Below are 7634 nucleotides of genomic sequence, written 5' to 3' on the forward strand. Positions count from 1 at the left end.
CCTAGGTTGCGCAAGCGCCACGGGCCACTTGCCCACCTCTCTCCTTCCACCCCTACCCTCCGCCGCTGGACAATAACTGCGCATGCGTTGAGGAAAATACGCGCCATCCCCTGCGCTGTGTCACCAATGCGCATGCGCTATCGCAGAGGCTTACACACGGCGATACCCATATGGCAGAGAGAGAACACCCGACCTTGGCGCGACCACATGACGCATGCGTAACAGAGAACGCTCCTGGGAGAGCTGGTCTGGGGCGCATGCGCGGTAGCAGAAAATAGCGGGAAAGTTGAGAAGGGGGAAAAGTGGGAAGAAATGAAGGAGGGGTGGAGGGAAGAGCGGGACTAGGAGTGAGGGGAAGGAAGGGAGATGGGGAGAGCGGGAAGGGGGAGGGAGATGTTGCTATGCAGTCCCCAAGAGGCCCGCCCGGCTCCTTCACTGCACCAGCTGCTGCTGCCTGTGGCACTGACTGGTGCTGTCGTTGGGCTTTCATGCCTCACCAGAGTGGCTGAAGAGACTGATCTTTTTTTTCTGACCTCTGGACCATGCTGGCATGGGGTGTTTGTTGGGAAGAAAAGTTCTCCAGCTGCTCTGTGTAAACATGGGGGGGGAAATATTGTGAGGTAGGTTGCTAAATTTTGCCTTATAAAAATCAAACACTATATCCATAACTCCCTAATGTAAACCGTGGCCCCAGGGGACTGGGCACTATCAATGCCATGTGCACGCATTCCCCCATCTGTACAGAATAAGTCTGATGGGAACCAGCCTGTTGAGTTTTCAATCAAGGAGAGGCATTGTGAGGAATCTCTGTCAAATAGGGGAGAGACAGGTTGTGCCCGCAACGGACAAGACTCTTGTTCTGCTCATCATTGTCTGCCGGGTAGTGCCCTGCCTCCAGTTGCCCCTCATGCACTGGAGTAAGACTGCAGGACTGCTGCTTCTTGGGATGTTTATGGCTTGGGAGACATCTCATGAATCTATGCTGCACTGAAACAGAAAAAATTATTTGCCAGCTCACCTGCATTTGGAGAGGCTTACACCCTCAGATTTAACCTCATAAAATGCTTATCCCTGTGTTTGGAAGGTAAGCACCCTCAACACAATGCGAAACACAAATGAAAGTGGGGGGAATGGGAGAGAGTACTCACTTGTGTGTATTTTAGAGTAAGACAAATCATCTAATGGATAGGGCATTGGACTAAGATTCAGTAAACCTGGGTTTAGGTCCTACTTCAGCCATAGATTCCCTGGGTAAATCACTTAATCTGCCCTGTGGTTCTGTTCAGCATTTGTTAAAAAAAAGGGAAGGGGGTAATGCTTTTCTACCTCCCGGGGTGTTGTGAAATAAAATCTGTGAGTTGCTCAGATACTGTGGGAACAGAATAAGTATCTACATGAATAGATTTGGGTCTACATTCTCCCTCTCAATGTATGGGATAAAAAAAATTGTGGGTGAAAGTGTATTGCTTTATTTTGAGTCTGTTTGCACAGTGTGTTTTTTGCAGCTCAGCTGCACCCAGCATCTTCAGGACACTTTCTTGGCTTGTTAACTAGGAAAGATGAGCAGCAACATTTTTTCTCTGCCTTTTTTTCTCTTTCATTACAAATTGTAGGTTCCTTCTCCCCTGCAGCCTTTCCAAGACACAATTTAGCTCTTTGTTTAAAGCTTCCCCTTCGCAGCTCCCCAGTAATTAATTTTGCAGTTGGCGTCTAACGGAAGGGTCTGCACAACACACATTTCAACTTTTGTTCAGGAGGTGCCCTTGCCAACCCCAGAAGAATTCCCCTTGCTGAGGTGCCAGTTTGGCTAAGTAGAGTTTCTCAGATTTCCTAGTGCTGGCCAGGAGGGCTAAAATGTTTCCATTGAACTCTGTCTGTTTCCCTAAAACACACTGGCTGTTTGTTATTTTTGCACAACAGGGTTAATCAGGGATCTGAAAGCACCAAACTCTTATCCAGGAGTTGTATAAGCCATTCGGCCCTTTAAAATAAATTGTCTGAATAATTCCTGTTCTCCACACAGATATAAATTCCCTGCAAGTATTTCCTAGGTCCTAGGGTGTTTAAGAATTTTATTAAGATGATGTTAAAATAAAAAAAATACGGTACAGAGTTTAAGTGTAGAGTTTCTGGTTATCAATATGAATAAGGTACAGATTATCAAGGGGTGTGAAGTTCAGTTTTGGATCGGATGGTGTGAGGAATACATAATCTGCAATATCCCCAATTAGGGGTAAAAGGTTAACAGGTCAAAGTACAGACATTGAGATATAAGGGTATGTTGTTCATATAATGACTATGTTCAGGTGTGGAGTATAATGAGTGGATACGATGGTGAGGATAGATTTACCCTCATTTGGTGAGATTTAATGTTCAGTAAGTTTATGGTTCCAGTTCATATGGTCCAAAGGAAAAAGTCAGATCTCCAAGTGAGACAAAAAAGAATGTTTGCTGAAATTCCCACAGTAGACATTGGTGGCAAATGATGTGTGTGGCTGTACCTATGCAAATCCCAGCCCTAATCACTCTAAGGATGATGTGCACCTATGCAGTTAGCTCGTCCCTTGCTGTTTGCTTATTGAAACCAAAGTAAACATCAGTGATGCAAATAGCAGCTTTGCCTGTTAACACTAGCGTTTTGCACTGGTAACCCGGGCAAGTATCCACTGTAGACAAGGCCTATTTTGTAATTCTCTCTGTGGTCTGTAAGGAAATCAACATTGCAGGAACCTGATGTCAGATCTCCCCCCTGTCCAGCCTGAATGGGATGATGTTTCCTGTTGGGACAAAGTAAGAAGAACAAAACATGGTTTCCATATCAACTCTAGGCAATCTTGGATGCCCAGCTAACAAAGTGCATTCCCTAATTTATTTCCTTTTACCATCTGCACAATTCCTGCATTCTTTTTTGCCTCTCTCTTCCTCCTGGCCTCTTCCCAGCTCTCACTTCCCATTGCTAGCAATTTGTCTCATAGGTAGTTTGCATCCTACCTCCAAGATCATATGGAGCGTCAAATGCACTGCTAGGATAGAATGCAGGAGATCCGTATGTGATCTACCCACTAGATCTGGGAACAGAATTCAAGGATCTCAATTTTGTTGCTTGCTCTAACCTTTAAGCCACAATCCTAGAGCTGGAATAGAATCCAGGAGTCTTCACTCAGGTTCCCTCCCTCAAACCTCCAGATTACTCTCCCTCCCAGTGAGGTAGAAAACTCTTCATCCCAGAAAGATAGAAAACCAAAGGGAACTTGATTTAATTCTGCCATCATGGGCTCAGACACAATATTGAATAGGTTGGAACTAGTAACTTTCCTGGCAGACTGACCCACGCTTTTTAAAACTAAGGTAAAAAGGCATATGTTTGGAGCTGTGGAATGATCATGTAGGTTATTCTCTGATTTTAGAAGTAAACAATCAAGAAAAGCTAGTTAAAAATTAAACAAAACCGAACTAAACAGGTTAAAAAGGGTCAGGGAGCAAAAGGAAGTTGTTGTCACCAGCGCTGTGGGAAATCTCTGAGGTGGGCCAGATTTATTCAGTGGTTTTTACTGGCTTTGTAGGAGAAGAATAAGGCAATACTTATTGCAACATTTTAAATGGGCAGGAAGCCAGGGAGAAAACTCAAGAAGAAATGTGTGATAGCTTGGCTAAGTTTACTCTGAATACAGCTTCCATCAAAGACACTGTCAGCTTGACAAGAAGAGGAACTTAAACAATCAGAAGATGAGAAAGCAGGCCAACTCGCTGTGAGAGAGTGGAAAGTAAGCTGTCACCATGATCTAAACTATTCTATTCTATATAATATTATGTTGGAACGTGTTAATGGCTGCCATCAAGTGGGTCTTGTGACTGTAGATAATCAAAGACCTGGTTAGAGCTGATGGATGAACACAGCCCACTTCTTTCACCCTAAATGGAAGGAGCAGTTAAGCCTCTTCAGCTGGAAACAGTAAAAGTCACCCCCCCAAAAAAAAAAAAAAAAAACAATGGGCCATGTGGCAAGGCCTGATCTGAAACTGAGCCAAATGGGCTAAGAGGTTTCCTGATTTCAAATGCAGGGGGTAGAGGATGGTTTGGCAGATGTAGGACAGAAAAAGCCAGCAGATAGCTTAGCAAACAAAACTGTTAGTGAGCGTGGCCATGAGAGGGAGCAGATGGACAGAGCTCCTTAACCACAGGACCTGACTTCATTTGATTTACACCAGGAATGAACTTGTCTTGTTTTAATGTAGGCTTTATGCAAATCATGGCTGACATTTATTGTTTTTAATTGTTATCAAAGTGTGGCTGTGTGGTTAACAAAAATTAGTATTTACAGTGCAAAGTACTAATTATACCTATTTATAATGAGCCAAGTTTTTTTTACCTCAGTTATTAGCAGGATTCCTTTAAGTTGGTCATTATTTTTACAGATGGATAATCTTAAAATGCTTAAACATTTTTTCTATAGCTAAAACATAAATCTCTGAAAATGGAAGTTTCTAATGTAATAATCACAGCAAGAGTCAGAAGGGTTTCCATGCCTTCCAGTCCTCCACACCTAATAGAACATTATATAAGGGGCAGGCTGGGTTTCCCTACTTAACAAGCATCAGCTAATGGGCTCTTTTGGCAGCAGGATACGAAACTAGATGGACCAATGGTCTGGTCCAGGGTAACAAGGAGACCAGACGAGATGGACTCATTGGTCTGACCTGAGATGTGGATACCAGGATACTTTGGCCTCTTGGTCTGATCCAGTGTAGCAGGGAGTGATAGGGCTGTTAAGCTAGATGTTTCATTGATTTGATACAGTATAACAGGAGGTTGAATACCAGACTTCATATATTAATGCTATGAATCCTATATTCCTAACTCATCACTAACAGTGGAAGGATTCATTTTAACAGTGAAGCAAATTTTAAGACTGATTGTAAAAAGTCATATGCTATTTGGAATTTTAAGTTGTATCTGTTCAAGTTTTAACACAGGACAGACAATTCTGACAACTGGGAAGACTGATGCCTAGAGTCTGTTCCTGCGTGCTAGTACGTCCTTCTGGGTAAGGGTTATTCTGTACCAGTCAGTGCAGATTTCTGATGCTTCCAAGGATGGGGTGTGGTGGGGGAGGTGAATTCCAAACACTTTAGTTTCAGGCTGAAACCTATTTGTGCATTCACTCTGATGTGCCAGCTAAGGTGAAATCCATGGAAACAAATGCCACTGTGCTGTCGCCATGGACACAAAGCCCCCACGAGGATTATGGGCAGCAATAGAAAAGCAGAGCTGCCCATTAGCAGATCTGCTCTGCACTCAAAAACATGGTCCGTTCCAGAATTTTTCTTGGAATTGTTTGGCTGAACAACAGCTTTAGTATGTTAGAAAATAAAGTTAACCTTGTGAGAGAGGGAGGAGAGACAGACTGACGGACAGGGATTGATCTTGGATAAAGCAAGCTACTGCAAAGATTAAATTGTAGAAGCCTGCATTCTAAATCTGAATTCATCCCCCCTGCCTCCTCCAAAAATCTCAACAGTGTTAATTGGCATCCGTACCCTCTAGTGCCTGGAAATTCCTGTAGTGATGCCTAATTGAGTCATCTGTATAAGAAGGATAATCTAAACAGAAGAGATGGAGTCCAGATACCATGGTGATAGGCACATTAGGCATACCAAACAGGATTCTGTATTGCCTGCAACTTGTGTAGTCCTTTGCACCAATGCAAAGCAGGTATAAAATACTTACCCAGAGCACTAACAATTTGTACTCACTTTTATATAGGACAATATCAGAAAAAGTGGGGTGGCCCCATACTGAGACAGACAGACCATACCCTAATACACCCAGATGTGGGTTAACATGTGAAGGATGAACTCTGCAAGTGTGTCAGGGGACCTGTTTCTTCTTCTGGGCTGCAGCATTTGTAGTGAGCGCCTACCCTAAAGCCTCAATGTGACCCTGGAAACTGGTGGCAGCCAAAAGAGATCAGAATGTAGTAGGCAGCTTGCTGAGATGTTTTGCCATCTGAAAATAAACAGAAGGATGGTTGTAGGGTAGGAAGGATGGTCTAATCACTTGAATAGGGCCACAGACTGGGATGCAGAAGACCTGGGTTCAATTTTTGGCTCAGCCACAGACATGACCTTGGCCAAGTCACTTAATGTATTCTGTGACTCAGTTCCCCCACTATAAAATGGGGATAATATAAAATGGGGATATCTCACAGGATATGAGGATAAACTTTCATTGATGATTGTGAGGTGCTCAGATACCCTGGAGATGTGGGCCATCTATGTACCAACACAGGATAGGATGAACAGTATGCTGCATGGAGAACAGGGAGCCAAATTCAACAGTGGTATAAATCACACATAGGGCCAGATCCCTGACAGATGTAAGCCATTGTAGTTCCATTGTCTTTAATGGATCCATGCCACTTTATACCAGCTATGGATTTGACGTGGCATATAAGGTATCCTGAAAACAGCAGTGCAATTACACCCCTTTCTGACCCCTGGATGTGTAAGTCATACTTGTTTTCCATCCCATAGAATTCCAACTCTTAAGACTTCTGACAGATTTACACCCCAGTGACCAGCCTCTACATTGCCCTGCACTTTGTGTAATTATTTACACCCACTGAGATTGCAAGCTCTTTTGGGCAGGGACAATCTTTTTGTTAGATGGTGTTACAGCACCTTGGGGCCCAGATCCTTAACTGGTGATCCTTAAGCACAGCCAGGGGGGAAAAAAACAGCTTTTATCCCCATTTAATTAGTCACAGAGGACCTGCTTCTGGTCTCCATTACACCATTGTAAATCAGGAGTAACTCCACTGCAGACAGAGGTCTAGATTCTCCTCTGGTAAATCAGCTCTGTTGACTTCACCAGTTCAGAATCTGGCCTCCTGGACTTAAAACTGGTGTAAAATCAGACCAGAATGAAATCCAGAGACTGCCATGGGAGTGTTCCCACATACTCCAGGCTGAATTTGGTACGGTTTATCTGTTTTGCCGCCTGAAGGCTAGGAAAGTTGTCAAAACACTTATTTAAACCAAAATTGCTGCTTCTCTCAGGCAGCACTGCCTTATAAGGCACCTTAATCACATACACATTTGTCTCCTTTGTAAAGCCTCCCAACAGAAACAGATGGGCAGCATAAACAAGAGCTGAGACAGTTGTGCAGTGACAAGATGAGAGCTTGTTAGTTTAATGAGTCATTATTTATTCCCCTCTAGAAAAGATTAAACAAAATGATACACTCTGTACAAAATGCAAATCAGTGACGTTGAGATGTTGTAGGAAAAACATATTCTGATGTGGAGGGAGGAACAGAAGGTCAGTGCACCTTAATTCTTAAGGGTACACATCTTAAATTGTGAACTGAAGCTGCCAGAAATGTCCATGAATGATGATGCTTTGAATTTAATTACTGCCTTTAAGCCAGTGGGTTCTTATATACTTTACATACATCAAACCTTGATATCTGTGTGACAAAGGGAAGGCATTTTTAATCCCTATTTTATAGATGGGGAAACTGAGGAAGAGAGAGTTGTGACACAGTAAATCAGTGGTAGAGCTAGGAACAGTGCCGAGTCCTGGGTCCTCACTGCTTCTAAGCACAAAACAACATCCTCCTCCCAAAGCTGGGA

The sequence above is a fragment of the Lepidochelys kempii genome, chromosome 7 (genome assembly GCF_965140285.1).
Source record: "Lepidochelys kempii isolate rLepKem1 chromosome 7, rLepKem1.hap1, whole genome shotgun sequence".
Classification (NCBI taxonomy): domain Eukaryota; kingdom Metazoa; phylum Chordata; order Testudines; family Cheloniidae; genus Lepidochelys; species Lepidochelys kempii.